The sequence below is a fragment of the Thermobia domestica genome, chromosome 7 (genome assembly GCF_964235325.1).
Source record: "Thermobia domestica chromosome 7, izTheDome1.hap1.1, whole genome shotgun sequence".
Lineage (NCBI taxonomy): Eukaryota > Metazoa > Arthropoda > Insecta > Zygentoma > Lepismatidae > Thermobia > Thermobia domestica.
Genome location: NC_137460.1, coordinates 185159177 through 185183251, shown reverse-complemented (window position 1 = coordinate 185183251; position 24075 = coordinate 185159177). Strand labels below are relative to the sequence as shown.

Genomic DNA, 24075 nt, shown 5'->3' with positions numbered 1-24075 from the left:
AGAACACAATGTGTTATAATTTTAAGGCCCACCTCATAGTGAATAAGAGGTGAAGCAAAGGTGGCCTGTTTTGGTGAATTTCCAATGAAATTTATGACATAAATGGTGGTGATCCCTAGAAAGCAATCTCATATGTAATATGAAAATAAAATATGGCATAGCATAGGGCCAACAGATTGTAGATTAAGGACCGGAAGATTCGTATTATGAATGTAGCCTAGACTAATTGTTTGCTTTGTTTGTTAATGTATTCTTGCCATGAAAATTTATTATTTAGATACGTACATTACTATCCAAAAGTTTGGAAGTACGAAGAAATGGAAACAACAATACAGAAAAACATGGGCGTCTCTGGCATGTTAAAATTGGGGAGGGGACGACTAGAATGCTAGTAGACCCCAACTAAAGTTACGTCAAAATTATGAGTAAACTGGAGTCTACTTTAATGGCATCCGCTCTTTCTACCTTTAGCAACACAATTCATCATAATTTTCTTCTTCCAACACTGGAAGACTATACTAGCCGGAAAAAAGTTTATATATAATATGTTCTTAGTAATTTCTTCATCTTAACATTGCTACCGGTGAATTCCTGCTCACCGTTCTAAACGCATTTGCAGCAGTGTACTTTTATAGTCCTCATGTATTTCGATTTTTTAGCTAACAAAATCTTAACTCTCTGAAAGAAGTCTTACGATGACACTTGATTTGATTGCGAATTTCGAAGTTTTGATTTTCATTCTTCTTCTGTACTTTTAATAAACTCAAAAGGTATATTATCTACCTCTTTGTTCTTCACTTCGCTGTATGTTTTTGAACTTGTCCAATGACCATCCTCGTTTACTTCGTTTTCCGTTTTAATCTCTAAAATGTACAGTTTATTCTTGCTTCATCCGACTCCTCAATGCATTCTTGCTATCTTCCTCAAACTCAATTCGCTCATTAAACATTCACTTCTATCTTTAGTTTCTATATTCTCATATTAGTGTCCCTTGCTGTCCTTCTACAGTATTAGCATGAAATTTACTCTCATATATAATATTCATATTTATCTATCTTTTAAAATTCTTCTTGTCACCTTCGCTTCTATTGTATATACCTGTCTTTGTAGATTTTCCTTCTTAATTCGAAGATGAACTTTCTATACATCCTTTCCTTCCCTTCTCCAGTCTCCCTTCGTCATGGAAACCAATTGTTGCTGGTTAAGCAATGAAAAAATTGTGCCTGGAGCCGAGACTAACGAAGAAGCGTAACATTAAAAAAAAAAAAAAAAAACTTTGAAAGTGACACGTCACGCGGACATTCTAATCACACTAACCTAATGTTTAAGAACAGACATAAGTTTAATTTGTTCTATGTTTTATTTCTTCCATATAGATCTAAACTATAGCCTCGCCAAAATGACTATCTTTATTTCTAGTAACTTTCTCATAATTTCTTAGCGTTCTATTGATTAAGTTATTAAAGTATGCGCTATTGCCTCTTCTATTCCTGTGATAACCTATTTTTAAAGAGGTATCATACCTTCATCAACAGGCAGCACAATACATATTTTCTCATCAAATTTATTGTTCAGGTACATGATATACGACCAAACGTATGATTTTGATAACACTGTTCAACAACGAAAATGTAAATTGAACAAAATCAGCTAATTCTTATTGATTTTGTGGTGCTGATCACGAATTTGAAAATTATTTTCGAATATTAGCTCTACTTTTCGTTTTACAGGCATGTCTAATAATAACGCTTTAAAAATAAATATATTCGCTTCGTATGGGATAAAATGTTACACTGATCCGGCAACACTGGAGAAACTATATGAACGCTTGGTTTCATTGTGTTCTTTATCTCAGTAGTGTTCTGCTATTGTTAGAAAAGACAGGTTTAGTGCAGTTATAAGCGTTTTGGGTGTGACGTTTGTGTAGTGCAGGACATAAAAATACAACTACAAGTACGCAAAAATACTGGCATTTCGAATGTATATTTTTAAATGGTTGTCTGAACTATTTCAAGTGACATTTTGAGGATTTCAATAAACAAAAATGCCGCGAAATTGTGTAAACAGTGCGGATAGCTTATCACATCACACGAAGAAGAAGCGGGCCTTGATCTATCCTAACATTCCTTCTGCAATGCGCCCTGTTCCACATGGAGAAGGACTACCTGTTCCTGACCCACCTACAGAATACGATTTTTTTCTGATGATCAAGAAGTTGAAGCTCCTGAATCAAGTACTTCGAAGGACCCTACGTTTGTTGTAGAAGAATCTCCATGTGAACCACATAGACTTACTCAAGAGGAACTAAGTGATCTAATCAGAGACTTGGACCTCTCGAAAAGCAAAGCCAAAATTTTAGCGTCACGCTTAAAGCAATGGAATTTATTGCAGGAAAAAGTAAATATTTCAGTGTATCGGAATAGGGAGAAGATGTTCACTTCATTTTTTACTATGGAAGACAAACTTGTGGCATGTACAGATGTAAATGGTCTCATGAGGGCACTTAAAATTAATTACAAACCTACGGAGTGGAGGCTCTTTATAGATTCGTCCAAGGCGAGTTTAAAGGCAGTGCTTTTACATATTGGAAATGAACATCCTTCAATTCCTGTAGGTTACGCAGTTCATATGAAGGAATCTTATGAAAACTTGAAACGTTTACTTCAAGCCATTAAATATTACGATTTTCAGTGGCTCATTTGTGGTGACCTTAAAGTAATAGCACTGTTGCTAGGTATGCAGTTAGGGTATACAAAGTATTGTTGCTTTATATGTGAATGGGACAGTAGAGATCGTGGATCTCATTACCGCAAAAGTGATTGGAGTACCAGAGAAACTCTTCAGCCGGGAGTGAAAAATGTGCAGCATGAACAACTGGTAGATCGTAACCGAATTTTGCTTCCCCCTCTACATATTAAATTAAGTCTTATGAAAAGTTTTGTTAAGAGCATGAACCAAGAGAATGAGGCCTATAAGTACCTAAGAGGACAATTCCCTCGATTAAGTGATCCCAAAGTTAAAGAGGGTGTTTTCATAGGGCCACAGATTAGGCAACTATTCAAAGATCACAAGTTCGACGAAATTCTCCAAGGTGAGAAGAAAGTTGCGTGAGAAGCTTGAAGAGTGTTTGTTCACAGTTCTTGGGAAGACACCGAGCAACAAATTACAAACAACTGGTAGCAAAGTTGTTATTGTGCTACGAAAATCTTGGTTGCAATATGTCTCTGAAACTCCACTTTCTTCATTCACATCTAGACTTCTTTCCCGAAGATTGTGGAGCAGTAAGTGACGAACATGGTGAGCGTATCCATCAAGATATTGCAGCCATGGAGAAGAGATATGAGGGAAAGTGGAGTTCTAACATATTGGCCGACTACTGTTGGACTATTGCAAGGGATGCTCCAGATGTAACCTACAAAAAGCAAGCCAAGCGAAGACGCTCAAAATAAAATAAGCATAATCATGTACAAGGGATAACTTGAAACTTGTGTCTACATTGCAGTGTAGTTCTTGCACAAAAAGGTATTTGTACATATTTTTCATGTTTTGATGTTAATACTGATTTTTATTACAGAATTGTTAATGTTTAACTTGACCACGGTTACTTTATTTTCTGTATCGCTGTGAAACTGGTATTTGCGCAATTTTGAAAAAGGAAGTACAAGGGTATAGAAAGCTATAGGTTAGGGTACTTCTTAACTCCCCAGCTTATCACATCACAGTGAAATAGATAAAAAAAAATGTGAAATGTAGATTTTTACAAGGATTTTGCTTAAATGTTCTATAAATATTAATACATTAGTATATATACAGCTACTGTTGTACAAGGGCGTTTTTCTTCACAACATGAGCTAAGAAAATTCTTCTATTATCATTTCGTTTCATATTATGCTTAAATGAATGTAAAAATCGCAATTTCAAAGAATTTACATACTTTCGATCAGAATTTGTTGGACAGTGTAATTTGAAGAAGGTTTATTGTTTCCGTTGTTTTCTTCAAATATTATATGCCATAACCTGTGATATAATAAGTCTACCGAGTACAGGATCAGAAATTGAATTTTTTTAGGTCTGGTAATACTACAATTCCCACTAAAATATGATTTGATGCATAATTCGTAGCATTTCTTGATAAGATTATTAATGTTTACTAATAAAGTTTATTAAACATATCAGATACACATAAGAGAGAAGCTAATCACAAATAATTTACCCTTTTTCACTATTTACAACAGTCTGTCAACGCTAGAGATTTTCTATTTCATGCCTGTAGAGATCATATAGTTTTGAGCTGAAGAGGCCGTCAAGCTATATACGGAGCTCATTTTCATCAGGATAAGAAATTCCTTGAAGGTTGTTTCACGATAGGACAAAAGATCTGAGGGCGCAAGATCAGGTGAATAAAGTGGGTGCAGATTGGCTTTCCAATCGAATTCCTGGATAGTATTTTTAGTCAGGTTAGCAGAGTGTAGGAGGGCATTATCGTGCAGTAGCATCACTTCATGCAGTCTTGTTGGTTGGTTTTCTTAGATTGCGTATGCAAGACGTCTCAGTTGGTGGCACTAAATGTCGGCAGTAAAGGTTACACCTCAGGGAAGCAATTTATAGTACAGCTCACTTCGCTTTCTAGTAGACGTAAATTTCCTTTTGTGGGTGCGTACTGTCGTTTGTGCGGGGAGTTGCTTTTTTGTTTGGACTCAAGCCCCCTTTCAGACGAGAAAGCTTTTTTTCCTCTCGTGTTCCCTTCGATGGCATTGTCCCCATACACGGAGCAAATTTTTCAGGCTGACTCCGCTGCTTTCTCCCCTCTGATGAACCCAAAGAAAATAATGGGAAATGTTCCACTTTCTCCATTTGACACTCCATTTCCTAGCGTCTACGATTCCACTCACTATCTGGGAAATCGAAAATTTCAATATATAAAATCAAGCACAACAATTGAAGCTTTAAGGTAATGACAATAGATAAATAAACCCGTGGCAACCTGAGTACAAACAGACGAAGCAAAAATGCTACGAATTTTTGCACGAATCTAATAGTAAGGACTCTGCCTAGGAACATTAGTGGGTGAGAAGTATACATCCGACGGACTGCGAAAGGGTTAACAACTCGTCCATATCAGTTACAATATTTAGGTTTTATAAAAATTATATGACAGAGGTCACTTTTATTGTTTCTTTCCGACTTTCTCATTCGTTTTTATTTGGTTTGTGATTTGATTTGATTTGTATTGTAGTATTCCGTTCAGCAGCGAGCCTAGAAGTGGACCTATAGCTTAACGTAGGATCCGAACCGCGTGAACTCCGATCGGAAATCTAACCCAAGTGCCCCACGCCAAAGACGCGTACACTAACGATATAACCACTTTGTAACTCAACCGGAGATGACAGACATTTTTGTGCTGTTGAACTCTAATGAGGAAAAATAAAATATAGGTTTTATCAAAATTTTAAACGAGTTTCACGGGTTGGGTTTTTGCTAACTAAATTTGACTATTACCATGTAAACTAAGTAAAGAGACATTCATAAAAAAAATTCATGATCATCACATCGACAGGACACAACGAATCAAGATACAACGAATGATACTTGGGAAGACTGAGACATTAAACACGTTAAAATTAAAGATGAACAAAAAAATATACCATGGACTGATACCTCTATATATGGAATGAAAAATATCTTATAGGCTTATATATATATACTATAGCAAACAAAGACAATTTATCTTCACATAACCTAAGAATCAATATGTTATACTAAAATTAATTTATAAGCAAAATTTGTAAGAGTCTGAGTAGAAATGAGTACACGATGAAAAATAGAGTATACGTAGAAATATGCCTCTAGACCAGCGTTTCCCAACCGGTGTGCCGCGGCACACTGGTGTGTCGCGAATGGACCGCTGGTGTGCCGCGAAGAAATCGAAACAAAATTATTAGTTCTATAGCAACCAAATAGCAAGACATAGGAAAAAAATATATATTTTTGTATTTCACATTATTATGAATTTCTACTATGGAAAAAATTACTGTACTTGTAATATATTATTCTCCATCTATTACTGTGTAGCATACAGTATTTCGGCTCGTACATATTTCCACGGTTAGGTGTTATGTTACGCTTCAATTGAGAGTCATACTAACACCGAGAAATGGAAGCACTTGTACGGTACGCATCAAGTGAACGTTCGTAGAACACTCATTCCCACGTGAATGACAAAACAACACTTTGTTCAACAGCTGTTTTGACTTCGACGTATCGCAAGCTGTGTGATTGTAATAATAAGCACCGGTTTTGGTTAAAACAACAAAGTTAACACTACAAGACATTTGTTTGTTCGTTCGTTATTTAGTGATCTTCGTTCTTAGTGAAAGGTTGGATACAGTATTCGAAAAAGAAAGCGTATTTTTAAAAATCTGAGTCCTATATTTCATTGCAATTGTTTTCTATTTTAAAATTAGAATAAAAAATAAGCATAATGAATTAGCATAGCGTAAAACCAGTGATTAAGCTTTCATCTCTGTGAGATGATCAGTAATCACAGAAAAAAAAATACCATGGTATTTTATGTTAGCAAATATTATTATTATTATTATTAATAATAATAATAATAATAATAATAATAATAATAATAATAATGAGTGTGCCGCGAGAATTCAAGCTACACCCTTAGTGTGCCGCAATTGAAAAAGGTTGGGAAACGCTGCTCTAGACGCTAGACAATTTGTAGACGCCACAAAGATTTTAAACTGCACTACATGAATACCATACAGTTTTATGTCTGAAAGCTGTAAATACTTATACTTTTTCAAATACTTTACTGATCTAACTAGGGAAGGTCTCAGGGTGTTACTCTTGACTTCATATCGATACTATGCTCAACCAATTCGTTTTTACGTGTGAAACTATTACGCAAACGGAGAAATCCTCGATCGCAACTGTGTCTGAGTTACGAGCGTTAAAAGTTCAAAATTGAACAGATTTGTAAAAACTTGAGTAACTTTTTTGAGACAGTCGCTTCATTTTTGGTATCGGGTGTTTTCTTGGGTACTCAGCACCATGGTGAAGTCAAAATATATGCATGTTGCAAGATAAGGACACCTATTAGGGAGGAGATGAAGCATAATAGCTTCTTACAACTTGCAAATTGCCTTCTATTTGACAGATCGGGTCGATACAGAGATAAAATGTATTTGTCACCCCTATTCGACTGTATTGTCATTCAAATGTCACTACAAATAAAATGCCAATGGTGTAAACTGATATTCGTATTCACTGTCAGTGCCTGCCTGTGGTGGAATTTATTTCATTTAACTTCATTTTAACAATAAACTGATTTTTGTTTTCCACATATGAAACTGTTAGGTCCGTTACACTGTCACGCGGAGCTCCGCGCTCCGTCTTCCGCCCTCCGCGTGTGTGCTTACACAGTCATCCGTAGCTACGCGCTACGCGTCACGTGATTATATACAGGATTCTTCTCAGTCAGTGTTGCGAGTCAACATGAAAAGATCGAAACGACAATGATGGCATCTTAATATTTCTGTAAGAAGAGAAAACGAAGAACACAAAAATAAATGTCTCAAGATTCATCGCTTAGTTTCTCAAAGAAGTCTGAAGGGAGCTTTATGTCTGTGTATATATATTTGCGAGAAGACGAGAAGTACTTCAATTATTTCCGTACGTCAATGCAGTCGTTCGATAACCTAATTGAAAAAAATCCATCGAAATTATAAAAATGTAGCTTAAATAGGATCCATATGCACACACTTAAAATACAGCACTTTCCTTGAAAAAATGTCATGATACTGTTTTTAACAAATGAAAATAACGAATGTTTGTACATTTGGTTAGAACTTCACATCCTATCAACTATTTAATAATAGAGATAAATTATTCCCCTCAATTTATCTTTTTTCATTGTCCATACCTTTATTTTTACAAAAAAAAAAAAAAAAACTTTTACATATCTCGTTCCATGCCTGTTCACGGTCACGCTTTTTGTATTCCTCAAGAGGGATCCCATTAACATGACATACTGCTAATAATAATAGTTGAAACTGAAACTGAAATTTGAAATTTGTTGAAAGAAAGACGAAAAATTACAACACAGACAACACGTACGTGTACGACACATGTGCACTATCCATGCATAAGCCGTACATTTGCACATGTGCATTTGTGTGGGTGATGAACACATACAAAACCCACGCATAAGCCGTACACGTGAATTTGCGTGGATGAAGCTCACATACATAACCCGTGTATGTGCACTGTGCATTTACGTGGGTTATGCACACGTACATAACCAGTGACTAAGTCGTGCATGTGCACGTGTGCATTTCCATGGATAAAGTACACATTTACATAACCCGTGCCTAAGCCGTTACATACACATGTGCATTTGCGTGGATGAAGCAGAAGTACAGAACCCGTGCTTAAAACCGCTTTATGCACATGTGCATTTGCATGGATGAAGTACACATTTATATAACCCGTGCTGTAGCCGTTATATACACATATGAATTTGTGTGGATGCAGCGCAAGCACGTAACCCGTGCGTAAGTCGTTATGTGCACATGTGCATTTGCGTGGATGCAACGCACGTACAGAACCCGTACTTAAGCCGTTATGTGCACGTGTGCATTTCCATGGATAAAGTACACATTTACATAACCCGTGCCTAATCCGTTACATACACATGTGCATTTGCGTGGATGAAGCACAAGTACAGAACCCGTGCTTAAAACCGCTATATGTACTACCATGAGCAAAATAAATGACGCGTCTCTTTATTTTGAAGTTTTTTGAAAATATCTCCGTTTTCTTTATATGTTCGAAATTTCGGAAAGTTTCCCCAGCAGGAAACGTTAATAACAAGCCCGTTTTAAATATTTGTGTTAGATATTAGTTTAAAATAAATAAATTAGAAGCGAAAAACATTAAATCGACTGAAATTACGGGAATTACCAACTCTGCTAAAGTGGGAAATTTTCAAGAACGCGAGGGAATTCTGCAGTTCAACACGAAGCAGCGACATCTATGTCATTGGGAGAAATGTGAATTAATTCTAGAAACGAAACTTTTAACGAAACATTTCTAATATGTCTTATTACGTGCATTATCTGCAAACTCCAAATATATGAATCTATACTAAGTATTAACGTATAGATAGAGCATATAGTGGAAATTGCCTATGGAAAAAGACGAATTGGTAGCACGATCGTAATGAAAAATCATCTTTACCGTATAACATGTTCAATTTGCGTAAGAAAACAAATAGCTCAGTTAGTTAAAGCAACGAGTCTGTATGCCGAAGGTAGCTGGTTCGAATCCCCACAGAGGTGCAACTGTCATTTTTATTAGTGTGGTTATTTTATTTATTTTTTATGTGGGAAAGAATCAAATTGTAACATATGTGTAAAACTCATGACGATACCAAAAAAAAAAAAAAAAGAAAAGAAAAAAATGTTTTCGCACTTGCATTAGTGTCCCTAAGTTTTGTTTGTAAACAGTTACGTAATTATTTTCCCTGTGCTCACTGCTCACAATATGCTGGCTGGTGCATAATGAATGTTTCCCAGTAAAAGCTAATTCTAATTTGGAGATTTTTATAAAGTTTCACAATGTTTATCATTAAATAATCTTCTATCTACTTGTTTGGACACTTTGATACCAGATTTCCCTATTAAATGTTTAATTTTCAGTAGATGTTTCATTACGGAAAAGTTTTACAGTGTATTTGTCTTGAATTGAAATTGTTTTGAATTTACCCCACGAGGTAAGTAGCCCGGAGGAGGAGAACTGAAGTAGCTGATATTCTACGTAAAAGCAACCAATTTTAGATTGATGACGCTTCTTACCTTCAGCACATAATGTTTACGTTAGAGAGTCAGAGAGAAAAATCCTTTTTTTCCCTCCCCTTTGACCACTCATCTTAAAGCTCTACATGTAATGATTCGTGTCACATAATTTCGTCTCTCCAAAGATCTCTATATATATAAAAGAGAACGCACAAATCCTTTGTTCCCTCATCACGCTAATACGGCTGAACCAATTTCTTTTATTTTTGGGGGGTTATTAGGATTTGGACCATAGATGGTTTTTATCATATCACTTTAATTTTTAATTACCAGTGTCTTGAGATAATTGACCATTCAAGTGTCCATAACGTACAAATCCTTTGTTAGTTCATCATAGGTAAAAATAAACGTATTTATATGCAACCCGCATGACCGTGTCACTCGGCGGGTTAACATAAATGACAGGCGATATAATGTTAACATTTACTGCAATCTACTATGGTAAAAATTATCTAAGTAACAAAGTTTATTGCGTTCCGGGGTGACCGCAGCGAAGCGGGGTGAACGCTGCTAGTATTCATATAATAATAATAATTATTATTATTATTATTATTATTATTATTGGCGTAAATGGCGCCCCACAACCCTGTGGCGTGGGGACCGCACAAGCTGCAAAGTCAAAAAATATATAGAAAGTACGCAGGGACGGACCAGGCCAAACTTTTCACCTGGGCAAAGTGACTTTATGGCGCCCTCCCCCCTAGTATTAGCCTATATTTTACATTTATCCTAGCGTTTTTAATAGTTTAAACCCATTTTTTCAGAAAGACATTCATTACCTAGGAAAACTTCACAAAAAATATGGCCTGCTATAAACAATACGAACAACGCCCCCCCCTCCAGCTTGGTCTAGTGGCTAGCATGCCTGCCTTCTGTGGTCCCGGGTCCAATTCCCGGTGGGTTACTGTTGAACGATAAACGTGGTTCGGATTTCACTATAATCAGTATCCATATCTCCTTTTGCCATTAAGGCATAACTGTGGAACGCTAAACTCAAGCAAAGAAACAAACAATACTTACTCCCCCTCCACTCTTTATTCTACATGCCATCTCTCAATTTGTCGATACAGTCCCCTTAGTGCTATGAAACTCTTCTTCCATGGTGAAATGGAAAAAGATTATGTAATTGCCGCTACTTTACAAGAATATAAACCAAAAAAGTCAGTAGGAAACACATTATAAAATTTAGTTTTTGAGGCTCGTTTTGGCGTCCCTCTGACTCTTGCCCCGCCCAAGGTCCGGCCATGAAAGTATGGACGCATAACTAAGGGCTGCGGACGTGAGGTTAACCTTCATGTTATGCGACTGGTGTTTGAAATGTTCAGTAACTGATGGGTTAGTAAAATAATTTCGACAGTTAAAGTTTAGCTAAGACAAAGTTACCTAACCAAATACATTTGATATCGCGATGTTACAATTTGATTTTTCCTCACATAAAAAAAGAGAAAAACAATAGTAAAAAAAACTCTTACTCGTATTAGGCTCCAACTAACAACCTAATTCGTACAGACTAGTTGCTCTGACCAACTGAGTTTCGATTTCTTACGCGAAAGAAGTCTGTTATATTACGAGGCATGCTTTTCATTATGATCGTGCTGTTAATTTATTCTTTCGATAGGTAATTTCCACTCTTTGCTTTACCTATATAAATAAATGTATGGATTCATATATTAAGTGTCTTTGGATAATGTGTGAAATAATTTCGCGACATATATACTTGCTTAAATGTATTGTATGCTATGATTTGCCCTGATTGTCTGTTGATATGGTGGTTGGAAAACACACGTCAAAACTATTCGAAGTAATACCAACACAGCTTAAGAACAGGGACTGAACTGAATCATCACTCGATTGACCTTGAGGGCAAAAAACACCAAAGGGTAGCTATAACGAAAGTTCAGCATGCATTTCTGTGGAGCTCTGTTCAGTATCACGGTTCTCTGGCAAACACGTTTGTTCTTAGGAGTATATATTACAAACCTAACCTTTCGATACAGCGCAATTGCAGAGAACCAAAGTAAAGGAATTCTTGCCCTTGTTAAGTTGGGGTACCACCTTGTGCAATAAAAAATATCGCGTCTCCTTGAAGTGATACTTTATCGAAAATAACTCGTTTTCCTTTATATATTCGAAGTTTCTGAGGGTTTCAAAATGAGGAAACATTACTGAAAAACAAGGACGCATTTAGGGGTGGGTTCAGGGGGTCCAGACCCCCTCTGAAATCCCAACTTTTCTGTAAATTTAACCTAATTTTGGGGGTTATTTTTTTAAAAAAATATTATAATTTATCCTAATATTGAAGTCGGACCCCCAGATAACTTTGGACCCCTCCCGAAATAAATTCCTGCATACGTGCTTGCTGACAAAGATATTTTCAATATATTCGTTAAATAATAAAGTAAAATAACTAAATTAGGAGCAAAAAGCTTCAACACGGTCCAACTTTTGTCCACTGCCAATATTGTTAGAAGGTATATTAATAGCAAAAACTTATAGTCAATGCATAACCTTGGAACTTCATCCCGAACACAAGCATATTTTCGAAACACACTAAGGCCTAGCCAGAAAGCATTGTAAGCGAGTTACGTTTGGCAACATCACACGGAAACAAATGAATGCTGAATTGCATTGTAACCCGTTTCTACTACTACTATTTTTATTACTAACTTCGCTATGGATCTGTGGAACTGTATAGTACAACTTATTTTAACGAAAATAAAAAAAAAATAATTGTTAAATCACTTTTTGAATATTATTTTAAATCTTTTTTTAAACGAAAGAAGTGTTATAAACTTCTTTTAAAAATAATAAAAATAATCGTCCCTAGTCAGGATTTGAACCCACGCCAAAACCAGTCATCCTTACTAGCATGCTGCGCTAGCTCACTCAGCTACGAGAGCCGACAGCGTTTATCGTTTATTTTGTGCTATATTCACGTCATGACTCGTGATGTCACCAACAGGATCACGATATAGACGTCATTATTTTTCCTACATTGCAGAGTCCCCCGAGAATTGATCATTGTCTACTCGGACTGGAATTGTCATTTGGAACAAACACTTGAATATGAAGCCAAAAGTTCCTTTAAAATAGACGAAAACTTCGAAAGTTTTAAGAATTTTAATATTTTTGCCTTTTCCCATAAGGGGGTCATAGCCTCTACACCGAAAAACCCCCCAAGATTTGATCATTGACCACTCCGACTGAAATTCTCATTTGAAACCAAAACTTTAATATGAAGTAAAAAATTAAACTTTTACATCAATTTGAACTGACTGGATTCCGGTTAACCACACCATTATGTTTAGTTTAGTTAAGTGGTAATTTGTGACAGCTTCATATCAACAAAAGAATCCTTCACTTCACCGCTTTCCCCCCACTCAGGAATCCGTGCTGGATCAGCCACTAGAATCAATAGACACTTTTACTATTCTTTTTGTCACCCTTGGTTGTGTAGGAGCTCCCTCGAACAAATAAAGAAGCGGTAATATTACAATCAAGGGGAGCTATGTATTAGGTATCTCTTTAGTTACTTACCCCTAACCGCACAGGGTTATCTTCAGTAGAATTAAAAATGCTACGTGATATTCCAATCATGAACGGGGAGAGGGTGATATAAATATATTTTCTTATTCATTTTGTCTGCCCTGCTTATCAGAAATTACGTAACGTTGTCCCTGTTTGTCAGTAACGTTGTCCTTGTCTGTTGGGAGGAAATGAGAGGGGCAAAAAACCGTCGTGCCGCCTCCCACATGGTTGCTCAAATTATTACAAAAGAAAGCATTTTAAACTAAGATGTCTAAGGTTACTACATTAGGCAAGTATGGTATCATGGGCGGCATTAGGAGGGGGCAAAGGGGGCATTTGTCCCCCCACTTTTTTGAAGTAACCCATTAATGTATATAGTTTCATTTGGAAATGTAATGTTTTTGTATGTATTACGGTCTCATAGAAAAAATGGTGCCATATAATATTTGTCATTGCGTGAGTATATATTGGTTGTTTTCCCGTGAAGTTAAGAAAGCAACAGGAATTGCGTTTTAATTGCCACGGAAAACATCCCCAAAACTAACCTATTGAAGCACAATAATTCCAGCATACTTTCAATTCAGTGGTATAGAAGCAAAACCTGATAAATCCATTATTCAATTTTGTCAGGAAACGAAGAAGTGACGCCCTTATGCTTCAGAATTGTTGAACATTTTTTTGTTTAGTGATCAATAATACAAATGAGTGAAATCAACAACTAAACAAAAAAGTTGTTAAGAAATTCTGAAAACATGAGGGCGTAACTTTTCCTTCGTTCCCAGCCAAAATTCAAAAACGAATTTAGAAGGTTTTGCTTCTATACAACCTTCTTACAACGGCTCGATATGTTAGTCAGCCGCTTTGAAACTAATTGAGAGAACATTTGCAAAAAAAAAAAAAAAAAAAAAAAAAAAAGTATTTCACAAGGAATTCTTTAATTGCACAAAAATTGACAGTTCCTAAAATGTCTTTTCTTCTTTCTAAAGTAAGGAATATATTGATTAAAAAGAGCGTAATAAGAAACAACTTCTACCTTTTCCATTGTTTTGTAGTGTAATATACGAGTGAAGTGGTGTGTTTAGGGGTGTACGAGTTTATACACAATTAGATTTAGTAAATTCAACATAATTCTAGGTTTTAGAATTATTTTGTATAACTGGAGTGTGAAATGATTCTAAGTGTGGTTGTGTTTTGATGTATTCCAAGTGAGTTAAAACTGCACCTAATGGCAACGAACATGTTTCGAGAAGCTGCACAAGCAAATACATGTATTGCTTTAAATGTCGTAGCAAATGTTTGTTGTATTTACTGGCTTTCATTTTCCAAGAGTAATAACATTCATTTAAAAGCATATGTGGAATTAAAAATTAAGTTGTTCATTAATCCCCAGTTTCAATATTACTTCTACATAGCATACCTCATTATTCATTACTATGATTAATATTATCCTTTCTATTCATTTGTTTTGTAAATTTGTTATTAAATAATCTGATTACACAATTTTCTAGACAGAATGTTAAGAGAAAGAAATGAAATGAAAGTTTTGAGTTTTATGTCCCACGCTTATGACGGCTAGGCTAAAGGAGACGGTGAAGATGATAAATACTGTAAATGAAATGGTGGAATGAAGAAAGTGGGAGGAAACGGGAGAACCCGAGAAAACCTACGCACAAGGTGTTTGTCCGCCACAAGATCCACTTGGCGGGAGCAGGGTTTGGACCAGGAACCCCATGCACCAGAGGTGAACGATCTACCACTGAGCCACCGCGACCCCCAGAATTTTAAGATGTTCATGAGCAAGTAATCAAATCTCTTCTTACACCTTTGTTGTTTAAGAATACAAAGGGCTAGTGCCTACTTCTGTTGCTCTTGTCAATTTATTTAATAAAATATAAAAATACGATATACGGTATTTTAACTGAAAAAGATAGTATCCTATTAGTTATACAACCTTTCGTCAAACAAAGTGTTGGAAACAACCAGGGAAACTAACAGTGATATACAAATATTCAGATCATGTCTTGCCCCCCACTTTTAACGTCCAATCGCCGCCACTGTATGGCATATTCAGGATTATTATTATTATTATTATTATTATTATTATTATTATTATTATTATTATTATTATTATTATTATTATTATTATTATTATTATTATTATTATTATTATATGAATGTCTTTGGAGCACCGAAATTGTGTAAGACGAACCATGGTATGTAGAGGTGGTTTAAGATGGGTGGTCATAGGAGAGGAAAAAACAGGATTTTTCTCTCTGACTCTCTAATGTAAAGATTATGTGCTGAAGGTAAGAAGCGTCATCATTCTATAATAGGTTGCTTTTACGTAGAATATCAGCTACTTCAGTTCTCCTCCTTCGGGCTACTTACCTCATGGGGTAAATTCAAAACAATTTCAATTTAAAACAAATACATTGTAAAACTTTTCCGTAATGAAACATCTAGGGAAAATTAAACATTTAATAGGGAAATCTGTTATCAAAATGTCCAAACAAGTAGATAGAAGATTATTTAATGATAAACATTGTGAAACTTTATAAAAATCTCCAAATTAGAATTAATGTTTACTGGAAAGCATTCGTTATACACCAGCGAGCATATTGTGAGCAGTGAGCACAGGGAAAATAATTACGAAACTGTTTGCAAACAAAAATTAGAGACACTAATGCAAGTGCGACAACATTTTTTCTTTTTTGGTATTGTCATGAGTTTTACACATATGTTACAATTTGATTCTTTCCCACATAAAAAATAAATAAAATAACCACAGTAATAAAAATGACAGTTGCACCTCTGTGGGGGTTCGAACCAGCTACCTTCGGCATACAGACTCGTTGCTTTAACTAACTGAGCTATTTGTTTTCTTACGCAAACTGAACATGTTATACGGTAAAGATGATTTTTCATTACGATCGTGCTACCAATTCGTCCTTTTCCATAGGTAATTTCAACTATTTGCTCTATCTAAACGCTAATACTTGGCATAGATTCATATATTTGAAGTTTGCAGATAATGCATGTAATAAAACATATTAGAAATGTTTCGTTGAAAGTTTCGTTTGTAGATTTAATCCGCATTTCTCTCAATGACATAGATGTCGTTGCTTCGTGTTGAACTGTAGAATTCCCTCGAGTTCTTGAAAATTTCCCACTTTAGCAGAGTTGGTAATTCTCGTAATTTCGGTCGATTTAATGTTTTTTGCTTCTAATTTATTTATTTTAAGCTAATATCTAACACAAATATTTAAAACGGGCTTGTTATTAACGTTTCCTGCTGGGGAAACCTTCCGAAATTTCGAACATATAAAGAAAACGGAGATATTTTCAAAAAACTTCAAAATAAAGAGACGCGTCATTTATTTTGCTCATGGTAGTACATGTGCATTTGCATGGATGAAGAACACATTTATATAACCCGTGCTGTAGCCGTTATGCACACACGTGCTTTTGCGTGGATGCAGCGCATGTACATAACCCGTGCATGTGCACATGTGCATTTGCGTGGATGAAGCACATTTAAATTACCGGTGCTTAAGCCGTTGTGTGCACATGGGTATTTGCACGGCTACTGCACGTGTGTATGAGACGTCCACAGTACCATGCAAGTGTGTACTTACACTTTCATTCTTTTACTCTCATTCTCAAGAACAGAAAGTAACCTCCATTTTTGGTAGGTGTCGTTTTTCCTCCAGGCGGGGTTATAGAAACTTTACGACGAATAACAGCTGAATGATTGTAAAAACTCCATAACGTCCACTGAGCTAGGATACAAGATCAACAGGTGGCAGCATTGTACTGATGTAACTACAGTCAGACAGTTCATAGGTTTACAAAATTATTTTCGTGATCTATTACAGCAGAATATGTTGCTTTATTTGTTACTTGGCAAACATGTCAAAGATACTACCTAAAGCTTTGCTCGTTGCAAATAATAAACTCCAAAACAAATTCTCACTGACAATTATTAGTTACTTGTTATATACTTTGAAGGTAATCTTTGCAGTTATAGATGGTGTTACTGCGTAAGAAACCAAATATATAAACTCCTTTTGTTCGTTGCATCTCGAATTTGCTTTTACATCACCTCTGGACTACTAGGAAATCACCTGTGCACTACACGTAAGTCATCTGGGTACTGCTTCAAATCACCTCTATCGTACATGTAAATCATCTGGGTACTGCGTGTAAATCGCCTGTGTTACGTGTAAATCATCTCTTTCCTACATGTAAATCACCTGTGTGTTACGTGTAAATCATCTCTGTTCTACATGTAAATCACCTGGGTACTGCGTGTAAATCACCTGTGTGTTACGTGTAAATCATCTCTGTCCTACATGTAAATCATCTGGGTACTGCGTGTAAATCGCCTGTGTGTTACGTGTAAATCATCTCTGTCCTACATGTAAATCACCTGATTACTGCGTATAAATCATCTGTGTGCTACATGTAAATCACCTGTGTGCTACGTGTAAATCACCGCTGTCCTACATGTAAATCACCTGCGCGGTAGGTGTAAATCATTTGTGCAGGACGTGTACGTATGCATTGCACATGTTCTGTGCACGTGAAGATGTTGAATAGGACCTGGCATGTATATGTGCATCACATGTACAGGCGTGCATTTATAAAGATGATGCACATGTTGCATCCGTGCAATTGTACATGTACTATACGGATACTGTACGTGCATTGTGCTGTCTGGGAATAGTCACGTACTGTTAACAATGGTACATTAGAGGCACCACATGTACAGTTTCAATTAAGCAAAAGTATTAATTGGAAGTTCCAATTAAACGAAGATATTATAGCTAAATTAAAAATAACACTAAAAAATATGAAAATAGTATTATAGAACAGTATAAAATATTATTTATCAACTCACGATCAAAAATAAGAAAAGAAATCTTTATCAATTTTCATTATGCTCTTGCTACCATGCACGTTTCTTTTTAGATTTTAAAGAGAAGTGGCTGCTCCGCGCGCCGAGTTCAGCTTGACTGTGTAAGCACCCATTTGCTCAATGGCCCTATCTGCCTCGCGGAGCGCGGATAGGGCCACGCGGAGGCTGCTCCGCGCGCGGAGACCTCCGCGTGACTATGTATGCTCCCATAAGAATCAATAGAACAATCTTACAACGCGGAACTCCGCGCGCGGAGCTCCGCGTGACTGTGTAACGGGCCTTATAGTGCGCAAAGTGCAAAATGTTGCCTGGACAGCTGATCCCTGCAAAACAACACATTGGTGACACTGGCGGCCTTTCGAGAAAATAATGGTGTCACTCCTACCTACAAGAGGCAAGCATATCATAATATACAGTATCACAAGATTAATTATGAATAACACGACATAGTTCATTGAATTTCGCAAGCCTGGCAAAGCGTTTCGATGACAAATGTAATTGTTCAATTTGAAGGTGGCCACATAGGAAAGTGATATTTGAATGACAATACAGTCTAATAGGGGTAGGAAATACATTTTATTAGCTTACCGACCCGGTGTGCCAAACAGGAGGCAATTTGCAAGTTGTAAGACCACATGACCCTACACCCCCTTTCCAATAAGTGCCCTTATCTTGGAAATAGCATGTTTTCGACTCATCACTGTGCTAGGCATCCAAGAGAACCCCCAATACAAAAAGTGAAGCCTCCATCTCAAGAAATGATTATTCAATCTTTCTGCAAAATCTGTTCAATTTTGAAATTTTAACGCTCGTAATTCAAACACGCTTGCGATCGAGGATTTCTCCGTTTACGTAATTGTTCCATATGTAAAAGAGAATTGATTGAGCATAAAATCGATATGAAGTCAGAGTAACACTCCGCGACCTTCTCTAGTAAGTTTTATCGCTTTTAGATGTAAAGTTCTTTTTTTCATTACACGAACATAACATTTCCTTGATAAATAGACTAATATGTTCTCGTTCAGAAAAATAATTTCTTGTTTCTTTGTTGACCACTATAGAGTTCTTCAGTTGTTAGAACCTGTGTATATACCTTTAATATATTTATGGTCATAATTATCACAATCTGATTTACGTGGGATGTAAAATTAGAAATGTTATTTCATTTGATAACCAAGAAATATGAGGTTCAACAGGACACAGATATCTCACGGTGCAATAATTCAAAATGAGATAATAACGCCCTCTCCCCCCTTGCAACACAAATATTATCTGACAACAATATAAACATAAATGTACGAAATCAACAAAATTTTAGTAACATTGAAAATATAACTAAATATTTGTTGTGATGTCCCCAGCTAGTTTTTCCGAACGTTTTTGAATATATAATTGTTAGTATCTTACGTTGCACATAACGGTTGTCCATTTAATTCTCATTTTTAAATTCAGAAAGTATTAAGTAGCTCGAAATCCTTACCGCAGTTATCAAATAAATAATCGAAAGAAACAGCAAATTTGTGCTAAATTTTCGTTTAATCTTGAAAAACGGCACCAGACACGTACGAAATGTTGAAGTAATTAAGTAGAATTCAGCAATGCATCAACGAGTCGTGCAACGACCTTTCAGTAGCTTAAACATTTCCTATCAGGCCTGGGAAGTCTGAATAAGGAAAAAAACTGTCCAGGTAAGTACACTTTTGTGATTTGATCGTCGACTGACTGATCTTGAAATGAGTGGGAGTTAGAAATTTCCATCGAATCGTGTCATAAAATCTTACTTGAATGTCTCATGTAATTGCACCATTTGTTGAAATAGTAATTAGTTATGCTTTTTACGATAAATTTATGGTATGGTTGCTAATATTTATTGTTTAAGACGATTAGTTTTCAAAACACCTTGATAAAGTTTCATCAAAGTAATTGAAATAGATATTGATTCTTCTTATTTACATAAAATATAAATATATCTCTGTAGTATTCTATTTTGCTGATTCCACTTTCCTTCATTATTTGTATGGCTACCCTTCTTCATCGAAATTGGGTTGACGTCTTTCTGTCCATGCTTGTATTCGTTGAAGCACTTCCAGAGGCACTTGAACCATTTTCTTGCTGCTTCATAGTGATTCTTATTTAAACAGTAGACTGGATAACACTTCTCCTACAATAGGTGCAAGTAACACTTAGGATTTAGATTTCTGGGCTTTCTGCATCTAAGGCCATTTAGCCCGTCACGTTTGAGGGATGACGTCCCTCGGCGAGCACACTATCCGAGGAAAGGGAAGGAAGAAAGGATTGGGGAAGGAAGGAAGCAGCTGTTAAGACTCCTTCTTGTTGTTCAGCCAAATGCCTCTTTTTGCCCCATGACTTTGTTCTATCCCAAAGGTAGCGAAGTATGTTCTTTTGACTCCCGATCTTGATTTCTGATTGTGTTAACTGAGCATTTCCTTTTAAGACATTATAATAACTTCTACAAATATTTTGTATTAATGAAACACCTGCATTGGTAATTATACCTTTGCGTAGCTTTGTGCAGGGCACGTAGAAAATTAACGTGCTTCAGCGTAGAGAACATCGTGTTAGACTAAATCATAATTTAACTGCAAACTAATTTAAATTCTTTTGTCAGTATGTAGATGTAATGATTTGAGTCATCGGGAAAATGTTGGTACAATATCGTATTCGTCGAGTGTATCTTATAGCAGATCGATCAACAGGTTGCCATGCGCATTTTTTCGTTACATTGTTGTTACCTTCTTGCAAAAAATAATGAGTATTTAGGAATGATTTGGTAACTCATTTGCTTGATTTGTGATTTGTCACATGAATTTCCAAACAACAGTAAATCCGAACAATTTAAGCTTATCTACAGTTTTGTTTCGTTTGATAAAATACATTTTGTGTAATGGCAATCACACTAATGTTTCAATGATGTTATTCTTCGATGAACAAGCAAACCATATCACGATTCACCTCCATATATGATTATCAATAATAAGTCAGATGTGTTTTATTTTTAATTCGTGGTAGTCCTTCGTGAAATTGAATTGGAACAAACATTGTTCTATATTTTTTGCCTTTCTTCATAATGTCAGTATATGATACCAGGGGGCAGGAGGGGGCAATTGTCCCCCACCAAGAGTTTGAGGAATACATATACTTTAATCGATTGTCTACTAATATATTAGTGCAAAACGTGAAAATCTTATGTAGGTGGTGCTTTTGTACCCCTCAAGCGAAGTTTGAAATGACGCCCCTGTATGATACCAAATTTCGTATTCAACAATACGAAGGAGATTGAAAAGTATTAGCGTTACAAAATAAGTTCTTCCACAACTACTAAGTCCAGCGAGAATACGTGTGAATGGAAGTATCCATGATCAATACTATTAAGTAGCACCCTATTTAAGCACCTTATTTAATGTTACATATATTTTTAAATAGTTTTATGGCTAACCGTTAAAGTTATCAGGTTTGATGAACAAATTAAATGTTTCCATTTCTTCGAGGAAAAGTTAAACTGTTAACCGTTACGGTTATCCGGTTTGAAAATAAAATAAACTGTTTCAAATGTATCGTTTAAGAATTTAACAAAATTTGTTTGTATTTTCTTTAATATTTTTGTTAAAATTCATTTAAAACGTTTAAAACGTTAAAATTCATTAGTTAAAATTTTTTGCTTAAATACTTTTTATTTTTGGTTTGAAAATTTATTTTGCTAGAACTTTTTAAAATCAAAATTTTTGTTTAATTTTTCTTAACAATCTAGTTTAACAATTTTTGTTAAAAAAACAGTTTGAAAATTTTGTGAAACAATTTAGATTGAAAATTTTCTTTGATAAAATTTTAGTTTCATAAAATTTTCGTTTGTAAAATAGTTTAATTTGACTTTTTTTAACCAGAAAAGTTTCACTTCAAAAATTTTGTTCATCATACTTTACTTGTAGAAAGATATTTAAATTTGTTTCCACGATTTTAGCTACTTACTAAAGATGTAATGTGATATTTGTGTATGTCTGCGTATTTAATAAAAACATTCTATTGGTTGTACTTTCATAAGATGCTCAGCCATAGGATAATATATCACTTAATAGGGAGGAACATTTGAAGAAAAGAAGCTTACCAGAAGTGATGTCACGTAGTAGTTGTAAAGTATGTAAGAGCATAAAGAGAGTGGAATTAGTTACTGTCACGCTGGTATCTGAAGATGATGACTAGTGCATTAGGGAAAACCGAAACTCAAAGATATCACCGTGATTCTAAATAGAAATAGACCTCACCAGTCATAAAAAGTGTAAAATACTCATCTGTAAGACACTAAGTCTTATATTCAAATTCAAGAAGGGTTCCAGAAACCAAAAAGTCCATAAGCCATGATTAACTAATATCTTCATTCGAATGCATCCATTTTGACATACTAAATTTTCGGAAAGCAGCATATTTGTTTTAAACCTGAACTTCTACTTCAAGTACAATAACGTTAACTAACACGGGAGGGTCCCACAAGTTGTCGCTAAAATCTGATTGCCACATAGCACATCTGATAGAGCATCATGAGAAATTACAATGAGCAAAATTTAAGGTGCTATGGACCAGAAAGATAGGAGCTATTGGACCTCAAACTTTGAATATCCAAAAATATATACTACATTATATATGAAGAATTCTTTTTTTTAAAAAAAACGGATGAAATTGATGGAGAAAAATTAGTTTAACATGAATTAATTTTGCCTCATGTATTTGATTAAGCGGAGAACCTTATCACGTAACTAGAAACGGAGAAAAATGAAGGAAATTTATTAGAAAAGGAACTTTCACAAAGGGAGAAATGTTCAAAGAGATTAACTTTTGGAAAAGTAATTTCTGTAAATTGTTAGACCGCTAATATGATCTTTTATACAGAGAAAACAAAAAATGATGATGATGTTACATATTGTATGGTATAAATAAATTTACGGTTTTATTAGTTTTAATTTCCGGAAATTGTCTTATTGGTGGAATCTTGGGGCAGTTTCTCTACAGAGATAGTATAAGGATGATATTGGTAATACGCTTTCGGTTTCTTGAAGAAAGAGATTGATTTTCGACAGTAAACCCTTAAGGTAGCTGATACAACTTAAGTTCAATGATGGTACAATCAACTGTGTGATATTTGGGGTTTTCTACGAGGAAATGTTAATAGCAATGCTGTGGTGTGTCACGAATTAGTACTTAATTATTGATGTGATTGTTTTGTTATAAAGTGGTGCGGTAAATGAAATTATTAGATACAGTATAAAGGGCTACTTAATTGCGGCTATTATTTGCCATGATGCAGAAGTTTGTTAACAATTGGTTCTACTTCACGTTTCGAAGATCTTGAGTGCGTCTGTTCGTAGCTGTCATACTTGGATTGGCTTCCATTAAAGATAAGAGCACAACAATATGATATAAACATTATAAACAAAGATAACCTTACAGGAATACTTTCAACTGCTAGAGCGTCTCGCTTGTTTTATACAGCAACTTCATCGGTTTCAGTAACGAACTTAGCAAGTTCTTCCTTGTTATCCGTTGTGTGTAAATTATCGGAAGTATGAGTTCTTAGAATTAGATATTGAGTGTATTGTTATGGGAAGATTAGGTTGAGTTGTAATAAAAGAAGACAGAGTAACTGGTCCTACCAAAGAAAATAAAGTCAGATGAGCACTTTTGTAGTTGTCTGAATTTTATAATTTCACAAGTGCCTAATTAGTGCTATGATAAGTACAAATTACCTCATTT

The 24075-nt window shown here is 35.4% G+C and overlaps 1 protein-coding gene across 1 annotated transcript in view; it reads left to right on the top strand.

Annotated features, from left to right (window-relative positions):
* The window catches only part of LOC145690606 (peptidyl-prolyl cis-trans isomerase B-like), a 123928-nt gene that overhangs the window by 83652 nt on the left and 16201 nt on the right, over positions 1–24075 (top strand). The window lies entirely within an intron of this gene.